The sequence below is a fragment of the Ochotona princeps genome, chromosome 5 (assembly GCF_030435755.1).
Source record: "Ochotona princeps isolate mOchPri1 chromosome 5, mOchPri1.hap1, whole genome shotgun sequence".
Taxonomy (NCBI): Eukaryota; Metazoa; Chordata; class Mammalia; order Lagomorpha; family Ochotonidae; genus Ochotona; species Ochotona princeps.
The window spans coordinates 104,600,799-104,625,662 of record NC_080836.1 but is presented as its reverse complement, the minus strand read 5'-3'; the positions used below and the strand labels follow the sequence as shown (position 1 = coordinate 104,625,662).

The 24,864-nt window shown below is 49.1% G+C and overlaps 1 pseudogene; it reads left to right on the top strand.

The window, feature by feature from the left end:
* Positions 1 to 9,969: 9,969 nt before the first annotated feature.
* Positions 9,970 to 11,140, top strand: LOC101534343 (intraflagellar transport protein 52 homolog; annotated as a pseudogene).
* The last annotated feature ends 13,724 nt before the right edge of the window (positions 11,141 to 24,864 follow it).

Below are 24,864 nucleotides of genomic sequence, written 5' to 3'. Positions count from 1 at the left end.
CTGTGTTTTTCTGGTCCTGGAAGTACAACAGACCCAAGGGAAGCTGTTGGAGGCTGCGTCCGCTTCGGTGACATCATAGCACTGGGATGCCTGCCTCCTCAGCAGGCTGTAGCTCTCCCGTGTTTGGCTGTAAGTTAGGCTGAGCTGGATGCATGGGAACTTGGAGGTGATGCATAGTAATAGAAACAGCGGCAGAGGGGAGAGCGAAGGCAGAAAGCGCTTTCACTGGTGGACCCTAGCAAGTGCGTGGGCCACACTGAATCATGGAGATAAAAGTAATAAAATCTGTTATGTCATTGATTTTTGATTTGCTGCCAATTTTCTGGAATGTTAGTAATTTTATCGTCATTCCCATCAGCCCAGCCATCTCTTACTGCTGTGTAAATGCCCATGTTGCCCATCCATCATTGAAGTGCTATCAATGAGTTTATAACATTGTGTCCCGTTGGCTTCCTGCTTTAGAAGGGTTTAAAGTGATCTCCAACGTCTTTTCTTGGACCTACCGGAAAGCACCTGTGCCTGTGCACCAGCTGTGAAGCTGTGTTTGCTGGGAAGAGAGTCGGATGGTTCTGAAACAGGTCCATGGAAGCAGTGGAGCAGTGGAACCCAAAATCCCAGTCTGGACTTGTTGGGCATTTCCTAATTCTGTGACTTTCTCAGGAAACTCATTTGCCTTGTGGAGTCAGATCTTCAGTCCCAGCTTCACCTACTGGCACAGGCATTGTTCTCGGCCACCAGCAAGGCCATCACTGGCAGATGTGAGGCACGAGCTGACACTTAGCTTAGTGGCTAAGGTGCTCGGGCTGAGTGCCTGAGTTCAGTTCCTGACTCCAGTCTCCTGCCAGTGGATACCCTGGGAGGCAGCAATTGGTGGCTCTAGGAGGAGTCAACCCAGCCTAGTCCTGGCCATTGTGATGGGTTAGGCACAATAGAAGTGACTCCAGCACCCTGCCAAAGTCAAGCAGATATTCCTATCCAGTTCACCTTAACCTTTTCGATGCTTAACACCTGCCATGATGGGTACCCCGTGCTACATGTGGCAAGCTTGTGCAAATTGTGGAGCTGCTGTCTTCTGCCATGCCCCACACCTAAGATGTATGAAATCCCAGTGCTGTGAGCCCTGGGTGCCCATTTCTCCTCACATGGTCACCCTGCCATGTGGAAGTGGTCCTGGACTGTCTCCCACCAGAGCACAGTCCATTAGACTCTCTGCCTTGACTAATAAATTCCTTTACTTAAACTGAGACTTTTTCTCAATCTGTTAAGAATTTTTGCCATTAAGCCAAGACACTAGACAATAAGTCACACAGGAGGTCTCAATTGCAGCGGGAGAGGTAGCCACGGGGAAGGGAGAGAAGGCAGAGGGCAGAGAGAGAGGTCTGCTGCCATGGTGACAGGAAGGACTCCAAGGAAGGAAGGAAGAGAGGGACAGCAGTGAGAGAAGAGAGTGCACCCGCACAGGAGCACGCCTCTCTGGCCAGGGGACAGGAATTGGGGTATTGGGCACACGGGCCAGTAGGTATTGGTGGATAATGCCGTGGATAGGCCACAAGGACTTTGTGAATAGGACCATCGGGGCCACAGGGGATTGGTAGATCTGGCAGCAGGTGGGTACTAGGAGGAGGGGCCGCAAAGATTGGTAAATAGGGCTGTCAGGGAGGTACCATGAGGTTACAGTCGATTGGTGGGAGCAGCATTACAAAGCTACAGGAGGTGGGCAGAGAACAAAATTTGAACCTGAAAGGGCATGAACCTTAAGAAAACCGAGATCCAGGGGAAGCAGGTATTTAACATGGCGCCGGGTCTCAAATGAAGGGGTCTTATCAATCTTTGGTGGCGATGTTGGAGTCGCTCCTCACATATCACTTTCACATCCCGTTCACCTTCTACCAGGAGGTCACTGAGAGAGACAGTCAGATGGCCTGTGCCGCTGATGATACATGTTTTGTGTGTTTCCCAGCGTGTGGTGTGGTTTTGTGGTTCAAATTACTTTCGGTGAGAATTTCGGGAGTGAACCAGTAGGTGGGATCCCTGTCGCGCTCTCTTCTCCCGTGTTTCTCTGTGTATTTGAAGGAGGCGGAGCTGCGGGGAAAGAAGGCAGCACATCCCCTTTCATGGAGGAGAGCATTTGAGTCACCAGCCTGCTGGGAGTGTTTATTCGCAGATTTCTGGGTAGATTCAGACCAGACAAACAGGTTCTCTGCATTTGCATGTTCCCGTCCTCAGGGCAAAGAAACTGGCTGGGCTGTCTGCAAGCAGCTGCCAGCCAGCCAACGGCTTGCAGGTTCAGAGTCCAAGGTTCTCACGGACCCCCTGGGCCCCACCTCCAGGGACTCCCGAAGGAGGGACAGCAGCCTATGGAACTGTGTCATGGAAAATAAAAAATTAAAAAGAAATAAAAATAAAGCAAAGGAAGTCCATCCCAACCTGCAGCTGGGCCCGCGCTGCTTATGCAGTGGCTTGATTCAGTCTTCTTGGATTGGACTGGAATGGAGAATGCAGCCTGGCACTGTGGGGCTAAGCTTTCACTCCCCCACAGACTGCTCCATTTATACAGGAAGAAAAAGAAAAAACATGGAGACTTCCTATACGAAGAGACACTAAATCCTATGACCTCAGAACAAGTGTTCTTTGTTCAAAGGGAACAGGCAGCGTAAAGTGAAACCTACGGCCTCAGCTCACAAGAGGTGTTACCAGAAATGCCCGGTGGGTTCTTCCCTCAGCTTAGGATAGAAGTAAAAAGCCGGGAATCTGTTGCAGACAGAAGTTTATTTGCGAAGGGACCAGGTGAGCAGGGAAGGGAGAGGAAGGGGAAGCACCCCCGAAAAGCCGGGAGGTGGGGTGCCTCTCGAAAGGGGAGGGAGAGACACCAAAGGTTTGAGGAAAGGTCTTGGGATTTTAAGCCTTCCCTGACCCCTCCTTGTTGGGCGGGGAACCTACAGGTAAGATGTTCCCCATTGGTGGTCTCTTAATTAGTTAGAAAATGGGTGGGCAATGCTGATGCCGCCCACCTGGAGGTGTGGCCAAGACCTCAGCAGGCCTGGATGGTCTCAGAGGCTGACATGTAACACAATCACAGAGTGAACCTTCTGCTGCTTCTTCCTGTCCTGTGCTGGGTCCCACTGACAGCCGCACCTGTAGTGGTGAGAGGAGGGCCCAGGAGTTCTGGGCAGGGATCTGGTCTGGTGGGTGATGGCAGGTGTCCCTGGAGAAGACTGTGGAGCACCTGCACTGCACAGCCAGCTCCCGGAACAACAGGCAGGAGTGGTGCAAGGAGTGGGGGGAGTGAAGGGAAGTCGCTTTGTCTACAGATTGTGCCCCTGCGGGCCGTGGTCAGTATGAGGTACTGGGCACACGTCAGCACTGGAGTGCTGTGAGGATTTTCATGTGAAAGAGTATAGCAACCTCATTTCTTGCCTCATGCAAAAGAAGAATTTTCATGCAGATAATTTCAGCATGTGAAGCTGTTACAACCTGAGCAAACCTACCCCAGAAATGAGCTGGAGGCAGATTCTTAGAAGCTCATGAGCTCACTGGCCAGCACTGACCAATGGACTGTCCCATTCCACAACAGGAGGAGGAGGGGAGCAGCCCTGATCAGCCGTGTTCAGGGGTTCTTCACCAATGATCATCCAATCAGCTAAGAGAGCACTGGTTTAGGATGTGAATCATTCAATCAACCAAGTTCACATCAGCATACAACATAAAGGATCCAATCAACTGTAGCGGCATGGAACACAGATAGCCAGTTTAAGCATCGTGCACTCTAAACCATCCACTTGTAGCGAACAATAGGACCAGGCAAACAAGTCCCCCCAAATCCATTTACAGATTTTGGGGCAATCAGCTCATTGCCTGAGCTGTAAAAGAAAAGCAGGAACTCATCCTGGAATGAGGTAGCATCTGGTGACAGGCTACTGGGGCGGAGCAGAAGTGACCCCAGGACCCCGTCAAAGCCAAGAGGACACGCCCATCCAAGATTGGAATGCCGAGTCTGCACAGAAGGTCAACACCCACCATGAAGATCTATCCCCACCACAGAGGGCCCTGAGAAGCTCCTCTCCAAGACCAACCCTCAGAGGCTACGTATTCCTGTGAGCCTCAGGGAGAACCCAAGCTACCTTTTCTAAAGGACTTCTGATAAGTCACCCCTCCCTCCATTCCATTTTTTCTAACTGAACCTTTAACCTGCTCCTTCTGCAAGGACACCAGCCTCTTCAGACCTGCCCTGCGCCCCATCCACCGTGAGATGCGCCCATCCACCGTGAGAGCGCCCCCTAGAGAACGCTGTGCCCAAACTCAGCTCAAAGAAGCTGCGCAGGAGAACCACACCCCTTTTCCTTTACGTACACAAGAAAGGGAGGAGAGTGAGGAGTGACACACACTGGCCCTGAAGACCTCTCCATTTGGGGCTCGGTGCTGTTTTAAATATCTGCTTCCCCTAGGCCTCGGCTTCCTGAAGATTCGCTTGCCCTTTAGATTCAAATTTTGTTGTGTGCCAATCTGCTGCAACTTCATAATCCTGTTCCCATTAATCTGCTGTAACCTCATGGCTCCGTACCTGACCGCCCATCCACCAACCCCCTGCAGCCCCTTGCAGCCCTCCCCCAGTCCACTCCCTTGTGGCCCGATCCATCAATCCCGCATGGCCTCGTGATGCCCATCCCCTGCTATAAAAAGGCGTATTTCTTCCCTTTGAGCCCCCTCCTGCCACTGTGGCAGGAAACCTCTCTCTCTCTCTCTTTCCCCTCCCCCCTTCTCCCTCTGCTCCCATGGCCTTTGCCCTACTGAAATAAAGCCTCTTGCATGGCTCGTTGCATCTGGTGTTTCGGTTTGTCATGGCAAACTGAAAAGAAGAGCTAACATCAACTACTGCGAAAAGCGCTAGTAGTCACTCCCCTTTCAGGACTGTCCAAGAACCCAAGGTTGTGGCAAAGGTCAGGTTATGGTCATGTTCCAGAAATGCTTCAGAAGACCTAACCTCTCTGTTGCCATTTCCTATTGTCTGGGCTGTCACATTCCCCGTTGGTTTTTAGTTACCCAGGGTAACAGGTGTGGTCAGGGCAGTAAGCAAGAGAGTGAACCACGGAGACCAGGAGAATAGATTTTTCTTTTCTTTTTTTTTTTTTTTAAAGATTTGTTTATTTTTATTGCAAAGTCAGACATACAGAGAGGTGGAGAGACAGGAAGATCTTCCATCCGATGATTCACTCCCCAAGTGACCACAACAGCTGGTGCTATGCCAATCCGATGCCGGGAACCAGGAACCTCTTCCAGGTCTCCCACGCGGGTGCAGGGTCCCAAAGCTTTGGGCCGCCCTTGACTGCTTTCCCAGGCCACAAGCAGGGAGCTGGATGGGAAGTGGAGCTGCCGGGATTAGAACCGGCGCCCATCTGGGATCCCGGGGAGTTCAAGGCGAGGACTTTAGCCGCTAGGCCACGCCACTAGGCCACGCCACTAGGCCACGCCACTGGGCCCGAGAATAGATTTTTCTTAAGCAGGTTCTGGTCTGGCATCTGTTTCTGGATGTTTCCCTGTCCACCTGGTTCCTGGATGGAGTCCTTCAGTTGGCTGTTACAGATCCAGTGTCACCTCCCAGTGGCATCTTTATGATGACGGTGAAAGGCGCTGGTGGGTGATGTGGTAGGATCCTGACCAGATCTCCTGCAACTGTCTGTTGCGTCCAGGTTGTGGGCATAAGGAGTGGAGCCCTCACACCAGTGGGTGTATGTGATGAAGAAACCTCTTGGAGGGCCTGGAAAGACCGGAACATCCACCTAGGATCCCAGCAGCTATTCTACGGTTAACCAGAAGCCTGGAGGAACTCCTCTCTCCAAAAGAGGCAAAAATAAGGGAAGGAGCAAGATTTTGTGTTCTAAAAAGCGACTTCACAAGGGACCAGGGACTCTGGCTACCTGTTAGCCCAACTCCTCACAGGAGGGGGCATAAGCTGCAAAGTACGAGTGTGTGGGTAGTTAGGGGGTCAGTGCTTACTCGCAGTCCTACAGGTATAGGATTAGAGACAGTTGCAACATTGGATAAAACAGTCATGGGGCTGCTTGGGTGGGGACACTGTGGTAGAGGGGTTACACTGCTGATTGCAATGCCAGTATTCCGTATCTGAGCGCTAGTTTAAGTACTGGCCACTCCACTTCTGACCAGCTGTTTGCTCATGCACCCAGGTGCGTGGCTCTGCCAGCCACAGAGAGCTGGATGCAGTTCCTGGCCCCTGGCTGTGGGTTGGCTGAGACCCGCTTCCCCAGACAATACATAAATAAATACCATTTTAGCAGAGGCCTCTCTCAAAACAAAAACAGGAGGAAAGGAAGCTACCAAGGGAAATTGACTGAATACAAATATAGTCAGGGGCTTTCCAGGGAAAACAAGAAGGAAAGGCAGGCAGGTCTGTGTGTGCACGTGCAACCTCCAATCCCATAGCTTGGAACTATCCCTCAGAATGGATGAAACCAGACACAGAGAAGGTTCAAGAGTATGTGGGACCGTGCCCTGGCAAACTGGGGCTCAGCCTCTGCCTATGGCTCTCCTGAGCTGGTACCTGCACGAATGTAAATCCTACTTTCTGCTGAAAACCTTGGTGTCCCACCTCTGTGTTGGAAAATCCTGCTACACCATGACATCCACAAATTAAATTAACTAAGTGTCTGGGGTGTGTGTGTGTGTGTGTGTGTGTGAATGTGACTGCCCGTGCACAAACAATCCGGCATCGGTCAGTATGGCTAAGCACCCTCTGCAGGCACATCTGTGGGGAGCCCGTTAAGCATTTTCAGAGCAACTGCGTGCTCAGCAGGAATCCAGCTCATTTTCTGGAAGCTTGAAAGGAAGGATGGGCAACATTGATCTTACCAGAGTGACTGGCTGATAACCGGAAGGGTGTGTCTCTCCTCACAGGCTCGAGGGGGCAGGACAGAGGCGCCATCTCTGTTCCCTCCTCTGGCATTGGTTTCATTCTCCTCCTGAACAATGACTCTGTGTGTGTGTGTGTGTGTGTGTGTGTGTGTGTTCTCACCTTTGAAATAAACTTCCTCACTTTGTGCATCATAAGAAAAAGGGATTGAGGCTGGAACAATTTCTATTCTGGGTTGAAAAAATCATCATAATAAGCAGAAACCAAAATATATACATTATAGAACACTCCAGGCACTACAAGCTCTAATCAGAAGGCGGAAGCAGGTCAGCTGGGTTCTCAGCGATCTGCCGCCCAGAGGGCATGGGGGCAAGTGTGTGAAGGGGTAGCAGGTCTCATCTCAAGTACCCCAGGCGGGGACCCTGCCAATGGCTCCAAAAGGCGGGTGGACAGATGTGTCTCCCCAGATGGGGCATAAGGACGAGTCTGAGAACCCTGTGTGGACTCCCAGAACCAGGAGCTCAATTGGGTCACCTGTGAGGGAAGTTTCCTGTCCCACTGACACGTGGAGACAGATGGCTGGACATCCAGCAGAAGCAGCCTAGTGACTTCCAGGCCGCTTCACTTTTTGCTTCTCCCCTCGCGGGTGTTTTCTTTCTCTGCGATTTCACAGTGAACTGGCACAGCAAGTTTGGGGCCAGACGCCCTTTAGGCTGCTGCTGAAAGACACTGTGTTCAAGCAGGATTTGCTTTTCCTGGATGCGAGGGGTCAGGCAGCAGCTGGCTCCCAGCCACAGCTCTGGCCAGAGGTGTTCTGCATTAGCCTCATTGTTTATTCATGAGTTGATGTTTATTTTCACCCTAAAGTACACGGATTGCCTCAGGGAGGCTCATTACAGAAATGGATTCAGCTGAGCACCGGGGGGTCTCCTAAATTCTCAGGGAATCTGAAAAACAGCCACAGTAAGCCAGGCAGTGCTGTTTGTGGTTAACCTTGACTTTCTCACACACATGAAGAACAGCAGGTGCACATGGATGTCTCATTAATCCACACCAACACGAATGTCCTCTGAGTGTCTTGAGGTTTGCATTGCACCCATCTTGAAAAGGAATTAGTTAGCCTGTAACTGCTCAGCCTGCACCACTGACCAGGCTCCCGACAGGGAATGTTTGCCATCTCCTTCAGTTTTTGGTAGACATCGCTGGGGTAGGACATCCTCACTACCGAGTCAGGGCTGTTTCCTCTTCAGGATTTCTCTAACAGAATTTATGAGAGAATGCACTGCGTTCTCATCTTACACCGCTTATACAATGCCTTGCGTGATGACTTTGTCTTGAGCTTGATCTGTAAGGTTCAGGACCCAGAGGGTAATTCTGAGACTGGCAGCAGAACACAAAGGAAGCCCCAGGTGAGCAACAACTGCCGGCCACCCGCACAGTGGCATCCACCATGAGCCTGGGCCTGGGCTCATTCACAGGTGAGGGAGTGTTGGAGCAAAGACACCACTGGGTACAGTGACGCCTCCCTCAGGTGGGAGCACTCCAGATGGGCCATGCAGGGGACACAGAGTGTCTGCTGTTTACTTCAGGGTTGCATTCTGGGCCCTTCCAGCTGGCTACTTTTTAGATGGTATTTTTTTAAATGCATGCATTATCTTGCTTATTCTTTGTCATGTACCTCCTTGCTTTCGTTTATGCAAGAAATAAATTGCGCCTACAAATTCAAGGCATGTAGAATAATTAGGGAATCGATGCCTTTCTTTCCTCCCCATGTCTTTACAGAGTGCCGTGTATGTAGTTGAAATTTTGCTTCAATCTCCGTGTGTGACTGCCATGACCGTGCACGGTACTGTCCATACCGTAACATGCCAGATTCCTTGGAAAATGTACTGAGGGTTAGCTTCATACCCAGAAATGTGAAAGGCAGGCCCTCGTTTTATACAATGCCTCTTCCAGGAATTCACGGAGCACACACATCTCTGTTAGATGCGTTGTCTGGAACTTCTGCAAGTGCCCTTGTGCAATTTTATTATTTTTTTAATATTGATTTTTTTTGCCATTTACCTATGTATTTAAATGTAAATCTTCGGTGTCACACTGTACACATTTTGCTTCACAATTTTATTGGAGAACAATATTGGAGCTTAAAAGTCAGGAATCTCTGGAAGGAGAAGAGAAATAAATATCCCAGAATTATACATCTAGTCAGTTAATCCAATTGGAAGCTAAATTTAGCCTGTTAGCAGTCCAGGAAATCAGAAAGCATGACAAATTGTACAGCTCTCACTGTGAGATAAGGCAGAGCCGGCACAACTTTGGAGAAGAAACAATTTCCCTGGCACTGAAATTCATGTGCAATTCATCAGATGTATCTTCACACACCTTAAGTATATGTGGAAATCTGTAAGATAATGTTTTAGATTATGATGCTTTTCAAATGTTCAGAAACATTCTATCTTACAGCATGTGACTTTCTCCCTGATGATAACAAACCACACCCAAGCCACTCGAGTTTCTTACTGAAGAGGCTGCTTTAAAATAAAGTTTTACCCCATTTATTTTGAGAGATAGGGCAAGCAGACAGCAGGCAGAGAGTCCCCGTCCATGGGTTCATTCCCCCAGATGCCTGTGAAAGCCAGGGCTGGGCCAGGCTGAAATGGGGCAGCTGGGGCAGGGTAGGAGCTCCATTTGGGTCAGGGCTCCCATGTAAGTAGCAGGGACCCATTGCCACTGCCACCCAGCACATGCATTAGCAGGAAGCTGGAGCCAGCAGCTGGAGCTGGGACTGGACTCCAGCATTCCAAGGTGGGATGCAGTCATCTTAAATGCTAGACTAACAGTTCAACCCTCAGAATAATGTTTCTTAACCTCCCTACCCCAGAAAGCAGGGCAGCCAAACGGACTGCAACTCAGAGGAATCATTTCAACAAAAAAGGCCATCGCATGGATGGATGTACGGGCGCCTTCTGCTCTGTCATCATCACGTGCCTCAGGCTGCGCCCATGCCCTCCCAGCGCTACCCAGTGTCTAAGCGGCCTTGGAGACCCGACCTCTGGATGTCGGTTGATGTTGAGGTGAAGACGGTGAGTGGGCCACAGGCAACCATGGAGAAAGAGCTGAGGCACACCATTCTCTTCAATGCATGCAAGAAGGAGGTGTTTACCTCCAACAATGGCTACCAATCCATGCAGAAAAGTCAGAGCTTAAAAGATGAACTCACATCCATAAAGCTAATTAATGTGAAACTGTGGATTACATCTGGGCCAAGGGAAAAATTTACTACAGCTAAATTTGAAGTCCTTAAGAAGTCCCTCGACAGTGCTGGAGAAATCCTTGTGATGCTAGGGGAAGGTGGAGAATCCTGACTTGATACCAATATTAACTTTCTACTAGAGGAGTATGGAATCATAGTTAGTAGTCACACTGTGGTTAGAAATGTCTACTACCAATATTTTCACCCTGAAGAAGCTATTGTTTCCAATGAGTCTTGAACGGGGAAATTAGCTGAGCTACTGGGAAGGCCGTGCCTGGAGCCATTGAGGACAGAGCCATGCAAACAATGCCCAAGCCCTAACCTTTGTTTATCCTTCTGGTGCCACGTCGAGTGTCATGAAACCAGCGGTGGCTGTTCTGTCCATGGGCTCTGTCTGCTTCCCGCTCAACAGACACATTCCAGTTTTCCATCACGTGAACGAGCAGGGTGCGAAGCTGGCAGTGCTTGGCTCCTGCCACGTGTTCTGTGACCAATATTTGGATAAAGAAGAAAACAACAAAATCACGGATGCTGTGTTCCAGTGGCTCACTACAGGAGATGCCCATCTGAACCAGACTGATGCCAAGGGGCCCAGATTTCCGACTACAGGATGTTGCCTGACACAGTCACCCGCCTGAGCGGCTTCGAGCGTGTCTCCAGGAGGGCAATGAGAACCCGTGGGACTTCACCACACTCTGACCTGTCCATTTGCCGCCTCCCTCCTCAAGGTCGTCAAGGCTCATGAGCAACTGAAACATGAACCACTACAGCTCACCTAGCTTCAGTTTGAGCCGCCACTTCCGGCTCTGCAGACTGTGGTTTTCCCTCCTAGTTTCAGGGAATTACCGCTTCCTCCTCTGGAACTGTTTGACTTAAATGACGTGTTCTCTTCTGAGAAGGTACGGCTGATCAGATTACCAATAAGTGTACTGAAGAAGACCTGGAATTCTATGTCAGGAAGTGTGGTGACATTCTTGGAGTGACCAGCAAACTACCAAAGGACCAACGAGATGCCAAGCATGTCCTGGAGCACATGTTCCAAGTGGTGAAGTTCAAGAAATTGAACCAGGAACATGACGCTGACACAAGTGAAATGGCATTCCGGGGCAGTTCCGAGGAGTGTGCCTCTCGAAGCATTGTCTGCCTTCTGACGCTCCTCTCCTTGCTCCTCACTCCCTCAGTAGTTCTGCCTCTACAGTGCTTTGTGAGCTGCGAACTCTGCACATCTTTCACGCTAGCCAATGAGGTACAGGCTTTCTAATTTACAAAGTCTTTATGTAAGATATATTCCATTTTAGAGATTAAATTTGCAATACTATATTAAAAAAAAGCCACCATGGTATGATTCCGTCTACACAGAGTGCCTAATGTACACGGAGTGGGGCTCGCATGCACGCTGCTGCTTTGTCTTCCCCCTTCAGCACTGTGGAGATTGATTAATTGCGCAGATCTGCCCTCCAAAAACCAGATCACGATGCCTGAGGACTCTGCCCTCAGCAGCCAGAATGCTGCAGGGAGCACACTCCCTGCTGGGATTGCTGGGTTAGCATGCCTGGGGTGTGCTAGGCATCTCCATCATCTCCCTCTTTCTTTAGTGATTGTGGCCTAAATGTATCCGAGTACAAAGTTCTGTTCGATTCCTTTCCTAGTTAGATCTGTTTATTTACAGGTGTTGATTCCTGTAACTCATCGGAGCCTGGTGATTGTGTCCCCTAACCCCTTGTGATCTATTGTCGGAGTAGTTTGCATACCATTGCTCAATTAACTTGTAGCTTACACCAACCTGCTCGTCCTGCAAAAAATTGGAGAACTCCAGAAAAATTCAATAAAGTATGCATTGGTTCATCTCGCCTGTGTACCCCCTGTGTCCCAAAGTTCTTCTTGGAGTGGACGTCCCACCTCGAGTCCCAGTCCCTACTAGAGGGACCACCAAGGAGCACAGAAGTCGGGATATCACATGAGTGAACAGAGAGCATTTGGCATGGCCTGGGCCTGTGTTAGGCAGTCTTGATCAAGTGTAACCTCAACTAAGTGTGCCGAGTATGTCTGACTCGGGCCAGGCTAAGCTATGAGGCTCAGTGGCTAAGGGATAGATAACACAATTTTTACTTGATTTATCTTCAATTCATGATGGGCTTGTCAAGACATAATGCTGTTGTCATCAGAAACACCTGTAATGAGACACTCAATGCAGGTACATCCACAGGGACAGGAAGCAGGCTGCTGCTGTTTGCCAGAGGTAGTGGGGAGAGACACGGCTGTTCAGTGGGGTTAGGTTGCCCTTTGGTAACCATGGAAGTATCTGGAAATGGAGTGGGGGAGTGTCATGGTTGCCCCACGCCAATGCTGATGTGGTGTGAATAGGCAGGCACATGGTTAAGTTTGAATGAGTCGGAATATTTGCCCCCTGCACTGTATCCTGTTCTCGCTTTACCCGTCAGTAAGCCCATGTGTGTTCTCTGCGTCCGAGATGGGGAGGGAGACACCGTGATTGCAAGGACGTTCATCTCTTCGTGGAGGTGCGAGCAAAATTCCCAGAAGACAACCTGCATGCTGAGGTACTGTACTTTGCTTCATGGAAGAGGATGGAAGTGGGGAAGAGCCAGCTTTTTATTCTGGGCCATGGCTAGGCTCTCCCTCTCCCTCTCCCTGGGCACCTCTTGGCCCACCCATGATGGGCATTCCTCCACACTCATGCATGAATCTTGGCTCATGTTCTCACCTTTTAAATCAGCCCTGTTCTCACTTTGTGGACCTTCATGTGTCTCTCTGCCTCTTATCTGAGACAAGCACCAGGGCTAGCGACTAGAATCTGCAGGTCCCCCTCATCACCGCCAGGTACCACTGAGCTGCATATTCCATGTGGTTGGTCTTAGACTGTGTCAGATGAGGACGTGCCACTCCCAAGGAGAGCCAGGACACAAGTTCTTATCTTCCTAGGCAGAAGCAGTAGGGCGTCAGACAAGATGGCTGAGAAGCAATTGAGACAGGTTGTTGAGCTGAGGGCAGAAGGCCACATACGGGCCAGTGTGAGGGCAGAGCACTCCTCAGCATGGCCCACATGGGAGGACTCACACTCGCTCATCAGCCCTTCCCCTCTGGTTTCCATGGGCAGGGCTGCAGACATGAGAAGATGGTCCTGTGGTCCAACCTTAGTGCAGAGAACATCTTAGAGACCCTAACAGAATCAAGCTGGCTCTCAGCAACAGGCGCGTAAGCCGGAATGACACTAGATGTTCAGAAAGGAGGCAACACCCTAAATTTGCTTTAATTTCTATTTGAAAGACAGAGTTATGAAGTCCTCTAATGGGTATGGAGTCATCCCTACCCAAGACCTGACCCTACCTGGGGTCAGGAGGGACGTGGATGCTGTAAGCCAGCAAGTAGCCCATGCACACGGAGGCAACAGGAAGGCAAGGGAGTGGCCAGAGGCCGTGTGTCCCTTAGCACCAACCGCGAGGAGAGCAGAGCAGGCCCCGGAGTCTGTGGGTTCTGTGGGAGACTCACCTGGCCAGGCAGATTTGTGATAGCAGAAGGTCGGGGACCATGTTGACCTCCTGCACCCACACCCCAATCCCAGAACTGACTCTAGATGACCTGCAGGGGTGGAGGGACTGACCCTGTAACCCCAGGAGCAAGCCAGTGATGGAGAGCTTGGATGCTGTGAGAGAAGTAAGGGGCTCAGTCATTCCCTCCCCATTGTCTCTGGCCTCCAGGGTTAGCCCCAGCCATCCACACAGATGGGTTCTACAAAGAGAACTTCAGGGGCTGGCACAATGGCTCCACTGACTAATCCTCCACCTTCAAGCACAGGCGTCTCATATGAGTATTGGTTTGTGTCCCGGCTGCGCCACTTCCCTGCTCCCTGCTTGTGTCCTGGGAAAGCAGTAGAGATTGGCCCAAAGCCTTGAACTGCACCCGCAAGGGGGACCAGGAAGAAGCTCCTGGCTTCAGATCATCTTAGCTCTAGCTGTTGTGGCCATTTGAAGTGAACCAGTGGTTGGAAGATCTTTCTTTCTGTCTCTTCTCCTCTCTGTAAATATGCCTTTCCAATAAGAATAAACAAATCCTTTTAAAAACAGAGAGAACCTCAGCAAGGGTCAGCTGACCCTGCCCAAGGTGTCACAGCGTCATTTCTAGTCTCACAGTTTGCTTCCCTGTCAAGACATAGCAACAGGAGCAAGAGGGGCATTTGTTCAGCGGTTACCGTGTGGACTGCTCTGCAATGAGCATCTCCCAGCCTTGCTTCTGGGGCACACACGTTCTCACTGAGGCCCTTTGAAAAGAGCAGCAGTTTTCCCACGAAATGACACATGGTGTGTGGGACTTCAGTGCTTGTTGTCAACATAGACCTTCCGCCGCTCCGAGCTCCGCTTTACTCTCAACAGACCGTAAAACCTGCATTCTTTCTTCTTCAACCTGCAATTTCAATCCTTTTCATTTCATTGCATAAGAATGGCATGGAGCACTGCAGTCAGGTCATATCAGGGACATGAATCAACTTAGCTCAAGTTTCCAAAGTGTGGAGGGTGTTTCTGGGCATGCTGGAGTCAACAGCTGTTCAAGGGTGAATCAGGAGCTAACGTAGCAACTGAAAAGAGCAGTATTCCTGGTGGTAACAAAGTAAATGGACCATCATTTTAAAAGCTGATTGCATCCTCTCCCTTAAAAACAAGCCTTTCCAGCGAAGCTTTTCCAAATTAGAAAAGCATCAACACGGATGGCAGGCCCATGTTGGCAGATAAAGACAGGCTGGCCGAGCCATGACAGAGAGAAAGCTGGAGACATTGAGGTCACACCCAGGCCAGGTCAAAGGAGCAGGTGACTCAGCAGCCACACCCTGAGTTGTTGGAGAAGCAGTGATGCTTTGACATCAGGCGCTGCTAGTTGAGGTTCTGCCTTGTGGATGAGCCTGAAGGACCTCAGCCTCCTCCAGCCACAAGCCAAGCAAACGGCCTTCCTGGAGTCTGCGAGCGGCAGGTGGAAGGCAAAGATGTCCTGTGACGGATGACAGGTGCAGGTGGCAGGGGGTGGGTGTGCAGGGGTTTCCAATGCAGGCTATCTTCTATCCCCTAGAGCACAGGCCCAGCTTCGCAGGAACCCAGGGTGGAGTGAGGACCACATCCAGGGACTCACAGTGGGTGGAGCCCCACTCAGCTGCTCCCTTCATGTGTGCAAGGGCGGGCTTCCAGGGTGTGGTTCCTGGTGAATATCAGCTGCCTGCCTTGTGATACAGGGCTTCCCAGTATGTGAGGCTGTGCAACTCGTGTTTCCTCTCAGTCCTCAGGGCTGTGCCCAAGGTCGGCGCACAGGCACCATCAGATGCCAGCAGCAGCCCATGGGGAGGGCCACAGCCTCACCCTCCAGCAAAGCTTCCATGAATCTCCCATGGACTGCCTCCTGAGCCTGGGAGGTTAGGAGCCAATTCTTGGGAAGCTGCCATATCTCGTGGCCTGCCGACAGCCTGCTCTCCTCCCACACAGGGAGGCTGAGAAGGGGGCCTCCTGCCTCCTTCTCCAAGAGGGGGATTCTCTGACCCCAGCACTTCAGGCAGGAGAGAGATTTTGGGCCACTCTACCTGGCGTTCACATCTTGGGGCATAGTGTCCAAGGCAGGCTTTCTTCTTGTCTGAAATAAGGAGCCAAGCCAGCCCTGCCTTCACATTATTGTTGCCTAGAGACCACAACCCCACCTGGTGGTCAAGTCTGCTTGCAGGTTGGGAAAGTTTCCTGCTGCCTTCACTCCTGACATCCGGGTTTTCTTTGCAAGAGCAGCTTCTGTTCACTCCCTGGCTAGTCCTCTGCTTCTTTTATCTTACTGGGCCTGTCTTTTCATCTCTTTATTCATTTCCTGTGTGATCTAAGGTCGCTCAAGCCTATCTTCTGCATGATGGACTTTAGTTCCCTCTGTAATGGGCCTTCCTTTTCTGCTCCTCGTGTGGACTTGATATCTGCCTTCATCCCATCTATCAATGTGTTTATGGGGTGAGATCTTGTCACATAATCTTACTGCAGAGAATTAAACAAGAGCCATGTCTTCTAGAGAACTCTGAGAAAAGGTACCTTCTAAAAGTTCCTCCTTTTTTTAGTACCCTTAGATGTGGCACATGGGATACCTTTTCTCCAGGGTAGGGGCTAGGAACCCAAGTGCCTGCAGAGTCAGGCCGGCGTCGCAGGGACTGCTGCATGGCAGGACAAAGCTGCTCATTGGGTTGGTCTGCAGAAGCTCCAAGCCCTCGCTTCTGGGTGCATTGTTTTGACTTAACAAACGTTGAGCCATGCACCATGCATTCTAGCTAGTGATCTGCTTCTGACCTCCAGGTGTTAAAGAAGATTGAGCAAAAATCCTTCTCCTGTGGGATGAGCTTTCCGTGGGTCCTATGATATTCTATTGAGCCATTCTAGAGGGATTCTGCGAGCCTTCTGATGTCACAGAAAATGCATAGGTTGTGAAACAGGCTGTCGCTCCAACTGCCCGGTAGCAATGCAGTCACCCTGTGACTTTGGTTAATGACATGTTGTCTGTGAAACCACAGCCCATGCTGATGACGGGGTCACAAGGGGCACTGACTGGGTGCTATGCAGGCCATGAGCTCTGTGCATGTTGCACCTGTAGTTATCAAGGTACTTGGGACATAGTCCCCCTCTGTAACAGCTGCTGTTGTTCTCCGCCTTCGGGATGTAGACTACTCATCTGCGGGAGGCGCCCCACACAGCCGCCGCATCACACCAGGCCTGCATGCAGGCACACGTGTCACAGCTCTGCTCGCTATCAGCAGAAAACGGTGTATCTTTCCCGAGTGAATCTGGTGTTTTCACTTCATTTTAAGTTGTGTGGAAGTTTTCATTCGAAGGTCATTGAACGTACCGCTTTAGCAACCCTTGGTGTGTGCTGTGGCTCTGTCTCCCACAGCTCACTCAAGCCAAGTGGATTCTTACGTCGCCCAGACTCTGGGCTTTCCATGCTGGGCAATGTGCTGTCTGCCACACCCAGGTGACAGGTGGCATGCTGCTTTCTTTGGAAGAACAGTGCAATCAGTGTCTTTCCCCTACCCACTCAGCACCTAAAAATATTACCCATCTCACAGGTCTCTATGTCTTTGTAGGATTCTGTCTTCTGCTGTATGTGTGTGTGTGTGGTGTATGTGTGTAAATAAAGTCCCTAGTGTTCCAAAGGATGACCAGGAAGCCCAGGCGTCTTAAATTATGCTAATGCAGGACACGGAGCAAACGTATGCTGCTGTCCTTTCCAAGTGAATGGGAAATAATCCTGATAATGACGGATCAATAGCTCCCAATCAGGTAGCTTAGCTATAAGATACTCTGCTCTATCCCGGAGCAAGCACTGCAGCTGGACGGGTGGTCTGCCATCCCTGGCCTCCAGGATTGGCTTGGTTCCCAGGGTTCACACTGGTACGTGCTGGGCGTGTTCACCCTGAGGTTTTGGTCTTTAAGACCAGTACTCGTTTCTGCCATTCTCCTTACTAGGTGACACTGCTTTGATAAAATGTTCTGGCTGGTGTGGGGAACGGAGATTTTGAGGTTTCTGTGGTGTTTGCCACTACAATAGCCTTGGCCTCTAGGAACCTGAGCTGTGGACCAAGTGTCTACTGCAGTTGCATGTGGAGGGACTGGGAATGTGAGCACGGCGGAGTTCCACCATGAACTAAACCTGGGTCAACGCTGCACTACACACCTGACTCCCCAAGAGGGCATCCTTTGCCTCTGTTGTGACCTTGGAGCTTCACCCACCAGCTCCTTAGTTAGAGTATCTTCCTTTCCCAGGCACCCTGACCTGCACAGACAGCTGTAGGTCCATCTGGAGAAGGACAGGGAGGCCGTTGTCATGTGGTTCAGGGTCCTTTCTCTGGAGGATGCGCTTTCATTTAGTTGCGGGGTCCTGGATAACATTAGATACTGGGTCAGGGTATGACCTTACCTGGTGACTTCCTTCTGCCTGCCAGTCATCATTCCTGAGCCTTCTGCTTGCAAATTAATTCAGCCTTGCTGACTGCCTGCTTATCTTCTGCTTGGAAGGGCCTGTTCAAAGACGTATCTCCGCAGTTACCTGCCAGGCAGACCCTTCCTGCCTTCCTCGCCAGCTTTTATCTTCATGACGTTAACCCGCTCAGCCTCTGTCCAGCGGCTTTCCCACCCTCGGTTATTGCTCTGGGACCCTGGCCTCCCCAGCGCTGGCATGGAGCTGGGTTACTCATGGCATCTCCTACCACCAGCGGTTTCTTCCTACGGAGAGACTCCTCTGTACGGCTCAGTGCTCCTGGCAGCCCACAGCCCAGTGTGTGCTGTCTGGGGTGTCTTTCTGGGATCACAGCCCTTGCCTGGGTTGCTCCTGGCAGCCCACAGGCCAGTGCGTGCCGTCTGGGGTATCTTTCTGGGATCACAGCCCTTGCCCGGGTTGCTCCTGGCAGCTCACAGGCCAGTGCGTGCCCTCTGAGGTCTCTTTCTGGGATCACAGCCCTCGCTCGGGTAGGTTTTCTGTTCCTGTGCAGCATGCACCCCTTAGCGTACTCGCTTCTTTCAGTTACTGGATCACCTCTTTCGCCACTTGCCACAGAAACCCTGACCTTACTGTCTATTTCATTTGGATCACTTCCCCTCAAGCTTCTATGAGCCATTCTGGAAGCATCTTTATGCCATAACCCCAATTCCTTGCGAGAGCGTTGCCTCACCATTTTGGGATGATCACTGTCCCTGGGCCGGCAGTCTTCCCACATGGGCAGAACACTTGCGGAGGGAGGGCCAGCTTTGCACACCAGGAACAGAGCTCAGGTCGCACACACCCTTCCACATCCACATGCCTCTCCTGACAAAGCTGTCAACCATGGGGCACCACCCCAATGGCCTCCCAAAGGTCCCACACTTGGACAGCACAAATGGAGCCAGATTTTGCTGTAATCCATCACTCGTTGGGGAGGATTCATTCACTTCACTGTGAAGATAAGGACTTGGAGCTGCGTGAGTCTGAGATCTGGGCTCAGGTGAATCATTGGCAGGTAGTAAGTCCTGATTCTTCGGAGGTGCCCCAGCCCCCTACCACCTCTGCTTATCCAATCATGTATTCCATGTGCTTGTTGGAGAAGCCTGGGCTCCGTTTGGGCAGGTGCCTTCCAGCTGCTGCTGGCTGGCCCTGCACTCCCTGCAGGTCCTGCCTCCTTATCCTTTTATGCTACCATTGCTGGACTTTCCGTATTCCTGAAAAGACTGCACTGTTTCCAGCAGTCAGCATATTAGTGGATTAATGAACCTTTTTGGTCTTGTATTTAAAATTCTCTGGGGAAGATCTAAAGAAGCTATTGTGCTCTGGGTACTTAAGCTCCATTTTCCTAATTTATCCAATTCTCCACAGAATGCCTGATGAGCTGGGCAAAGTCCCTTTGCTCGGCTTAGAGGAAATGTACATGGCCCCAGGTGCTGTGTGAGCTCTGGGAATTACCTTCTGTTCCTTGGAAGCTGTTCTGGGCCTGTATTGCACGACTTTGTGCAATACACACAGAGCTTGATTTCAGCCCAAGCCTAACGAGTGTGCCCCACAGCCCTCTGTTGTTCTATTTCTTATTTTTATGATTTTCCATGACACAGTTTTGTAGGTGTAGAGATTCCTCCTTCTCCCTCTCCAGTTTCCCCTCCCATCGATCCCTCTCGTATTACTGCAGCAGTATCATTCGTTAGTAACAGCTAGGAGTTTAGCAATCTGCTATTGAAGGGCATCGTGGCATTGCAGGTGTTTGCAGTGGTAGAAAGTCCAGTATTCTAGCGTCAGGGTGTATTGAAGCCTCAGTGAGAGTCCTTCTGTTATTCAGGTGAGATTCATACTGCAGTGTGTCTTCATTTCTTGATATGTTAGTCTCTGTTACACAGTTCACCTATGAGAGTATATGCATATACTTGTTTATCTAAATATGTATTTGTTTTGCATTTTTCATGAAGATTGTCTCAGAGAAAATATATGATATTTGTTCTTTTGGGACTGGCTTATTTCACTGAGCATAATGGTCTCCAATTGGGAGACCATTAGGTTGTAATGGTAGATTTTCATTCATTTTTTTTAAAGATTTATTTATTTTTATTGGAAAGTCAGATATACAGAGGAGAGGAGAGACAGAGAGGAAGATCTTCCGTCCGATGATTCACTCCCCAAGTGACCACAATGGCCGGTGCTGTGCTGATCCGAAGCCAGGAGCCAGGAGCCAGGGACTTCTTCCATGTCTCCCATGCAGGTGCAGGGTCCCAAGGCTTTGGGCCGTCCTCGACTGCTTTCCCAGGCCACAAGCAGGGAGCTGGATGGGAAGTGGAGCTGCTGGGATTAGAACTGGTGCCCACATGGGATCCTGGTGTGTTCAAGGCGAGGACGTTAGCTGCTAGGCTGTGTTGTGTGCCATGGGGAAGATGTACCACAGGTTATTATCCGTTCCTCTTTCAATGGGCGTCTGGGTTTTTCCAAGCCTTTGCTATTGTGGATTGTGCTGCTATAAACAGAGGTTGCAGGTCACTTTCTCATATGCAGATTTCACTTCCTTTGGATGTATTATCTGGAGTAGGGTAGCTGTGTCCTGTGGTAGGTCTGAACACTCTCCATACTGACTTCTGTCTGCTCTGTGGTCAGCCTGGGACCTCTTCTCTTCCTGTCACTCACTACTCCCCCCCTCCCCCAGCAGGCCCTCATCTGAGCCCACTACACATGCAAAGGCCCAATGGCCCTGACCACACGTCTGAGGGTGGGAGCGAACGTGAGCTTGGAGGAAATAGGATTGATTCCACTACAAGGCCTTTCCTCGGGGTTTCTCTGGACTCACTACAGCCTTGGTAGGAAGCTCCCTGGCTTGTTTATCATGAAGTCTTGTCTGCAAAGGTCTTATCTGTGCTGCTTTAATTAAAAAAATATGTGAGATGAAGGATTTATAAGGAATAGAAGTGTACTTCTTACTCTTGTAGGGGCTAGGATGTCTAAGGTTTAGATATTAGTAGGCTTGGTTTCTCTGTTTCATTCACCTTTTGCAAAAAATGATTGATCTTCTGTTTAAAATTTTTTTTATTTCATTTATCTTGCAATTGATCCTTAGGATTTCTTGCCTTCTGTAAAGTTGCTCTCTTCCCATGTACTTATCTTAAAGATAGATGATAGAGATGAGGAATGAGGGGAGAAGAAAGGGAGGGAAGAGAGTGAGGGAAGGAGACTCATCTACGGGCCGGCTCACTCCGCAAACAGTCAAAATGTCAAGGGCAGGCTAGGCAAGATCCGATCTGGGTTCCTAGGGCCCATGTTCCGGAAGTGGGATTGAAAGTGGAGTGGCTGGGACCCAAACTATCACTCTGGCATGAGATGCTGCTATTGTAAAAAGGAGGTTTGAAGTGCTACACTACAACAGGACCCCAGGTTCGGTTTCATGGTTTTACACTGCACTGCTCAATTATTTGTCAAATCTTTCCACTTGACTTGATTTTAATATAGACACCATGCTATAAACAACTTTATTAATATGGCTATGCTGTACATACAGATTTTGTGTATTTTCCTAAATTTTTAATTTCCTTTTAAATTTCTTCAATGATTCACTGGTCATACAGGAATTCAATGTCCAGGTATTTGTAAATTTCCTACTTTTACTCTCTTGTGGTCTGAGAAAATGTAGGATACTCTTTCAGTCTTTTAACACTTGAGATTTGATTTTACCTATCCAGGAACATGGTATGTTTCTCCATCTTTTGAGGTCTTCCTCAGTTTCTTTTTTGAGTTTTTTGTAGTTTTCTTCAAAGTGGTCTCCTACATTTTTAGTTAGGTTTATTCCTAGATATTTCATTTTCTTTTCTGTTATTTTGAATGATACCCTGCTGGCTAGATCTTTTTCCATCTTGGGACTGTTTGCATACACTATGGCTGTTGATTTTTGTTCCTTTATTTTGTACCCTGCCACTCTACCAAACTCTCGTATAAGTTCTAGCAGTCTCTGTATTGAATCTCTTGGTTCTTCTATGTAAAGGATCATGTCATCTGCGAATAGTGAAAGCTTGACTTCTTCATTTACCATTTAAATTCCTTTGATGTCTATACTATCAAAAGCAATATATACATTCAACGCAATCCCAATCAAATTACCCAAAACATTCTTCACTGAACTGGAAACAATGATCCAAAGGTTCATCTGGAAACACAAAAAACCACAAATAGCTAGAACCATCCTGAAGAATAGGAAGTTAACAGGGGGAATCACAGTTCTGGACCTCTGGACATACTATAGGGCAGTTGTTATCAAAACAGCCTGGTACTGGCACAAAGACAGAGAGGAGGATCAATGGAGCAGAATAGAAACACCAAAAGGACCTACGCAGATACAGTCAATTAATCTTTGACAAAAAAACAGACGACAATCCAGGCAAATGGAAAGGTCTCTTTAATAAATGCTGTTGGGACAACTGGGTAATAGCCTGCAGAAACAAAAAGATAGATCCACATCTCTAACCATACACTAAGATCAAATCTAAATGGATAAAAGACCTAAACCTACATCCAGAAACCTTCAAATTTTTGGAAGAAACTGTTGGAAACACCCTGCAAGATTTAAGTGTAGGCCCTGACTTCCTAAAAAGGACACCAAAAGCAATAGCAATCAAGGCCAAAATAAACAAACGGGGCTTCATCAAACTAAGAAGCTTCTGCACAGCAAGGGAAACAATCAACAAAGTGAAAAAGCAACCCACAGAATGGGAGATCTTTGCACACCGCATAGGTGATAGAGGGCTAATCTCCAGAATATACAAAGATCACCAGAACAACCAAAACACCAAAACAAACAAACCACTGAAGAAATGGGCAGATACTTCACAAAGGAACAAACCCAAATGGCAAACAAACATATGAAAAAATACTCAAGTTCTCTGGCAATAAGGGAAATCCAAATGAAGACATCAATGAGGTACCACCTAATGCCAGTAAGGACGGCTCACATACAAAAAACCAACAACAACACTTGCTGGCGAGGAAGTGAGGAAAAGGAAACCTTACTCCACTGTTGGTGGGATTGCAGGTTGGTTCAGCCTCTTTGAAATAAGTATGGAGAACACTCAAACAGCTGAAATTCTTTATACCATACGATCTAGCAATAGCACTTCTAGGAATATATCCAAAATACCTGTTACACGAGAAACCAACATGCACCCCTATGTTCATAGCAGCACAATCAATAATTGCAAAAACTTGGAAGCAACCAAAATGCCCATCAACAGAAGACTGGATAAGAAAGCTATGGTTCATTTACTCCATGGAATAATACTCAGCTATTAAAAAAAAGAAAATGCAGTTTTTTTGTGGCCAAATGGGCCCAACTGGAAACCATCAAACTAAGGGAAATGAACCAATCCCAAAAGGTTAGATACCACATGTTTGCCTTAATTTAAGATGAAATGATGTCAATCCGAAAAACAGTACCTGTAAATTGTAATATTATTTTTTTAAAAGATTTATTCATTTTATTACAGCCAGATATACACAGAGGAGGAGAGACAGAAAGGAAGATCTTCCGTCCGATGATTCACTCCCCAAGTGAGCCGCAATGGGCCGATGAGCGCCGATCCAAAGCCGGGAACCTGGAACCTCTTCCGGGTCTCCCACGCGGGTGCAGTGTCCCAATGCATTCGGCCGTCCTCAACTGCTTTCCCAGGCCACAAGCAGGGAGCTGGATGGGAAGTGGAGCTGCTGGGATTAGAACCGGCGCACATGTGGGATCCCGGGGCTTTCAAGGCGAGGACTTTAGCTGCTAGGCCACGCTGCCGGGCCCTGTAATATTATTTTAACCTCAAACAGCCTATATCTCATGAAATAAGATGTTGTGATGTAACCAATGAACCGACAATCAATGTGAGTCAGACTGCTTATGATCTACATCAAAGAACTGTAAAACCTAATATACTTTTAAGATCCTAAACTACTTGGAAATGGGGTGGGAGAGCAGAGAAATCTTCTGTCTCCTTAGAAGGTGTGAGGAACACGTGAAGTATAACCTAGTGGGAACATAACAGGTAACTCATAGACAATAGATTTAAATCAGTATTAGACAATAGGAATCAAGAGCAATCCTGACAACCTCTTAACAGGAGGCCATATACACAGAGCGGGGGTGGGGGTGGGGGCCCAGGGTGAAGCAGGTGGACAGGAGGAGGCTTGTATCCCAACTCTGAAGACTCTTGGATCCTCACCAAGGACTATCAGTACGGGTACCAAGGACTACATCCCAACTGCCAAGGAGACCACGGGGAACTGGAGTGTCTTCGGAGGCCGAGAACTCTGAGGTCATCCACTCCCATTTGGATCTACTGCATGGGATGGAAGAAGCCCAAATCGTTCCTCACAGGATCCAAGGGCATTGGAACAACAGCCAGGAGCCCTGAGTGGTCTCAGAAACAGAAAAAGAGTAAAGTTCCTTCGGAATTAGAGAGAGGAGCTTTCTCTGGTCCTTACTTAGTTCCAACTTTGAATCCCCACCCTCTCTTGCAATGACCATCAGGGTCGCTCCAGAGTCCCCCCTCAAAAAAAAAAAAAAAAAAGCAAAAAAGAATTAGAAGAGTTAGTCAGAGAAATACAAGGAAAGCTTAGAACTAGACAGGAAACAGTCAGCTTAGATCCACATATGCCTTACTAGGTAGGACACAAAGATTAGTTACTCCTCACTAGGGTGTTGAAGATTTCTCTGCACACCCCTCCTAAAACTGTTCTGCACCTCAACTGTTGACAT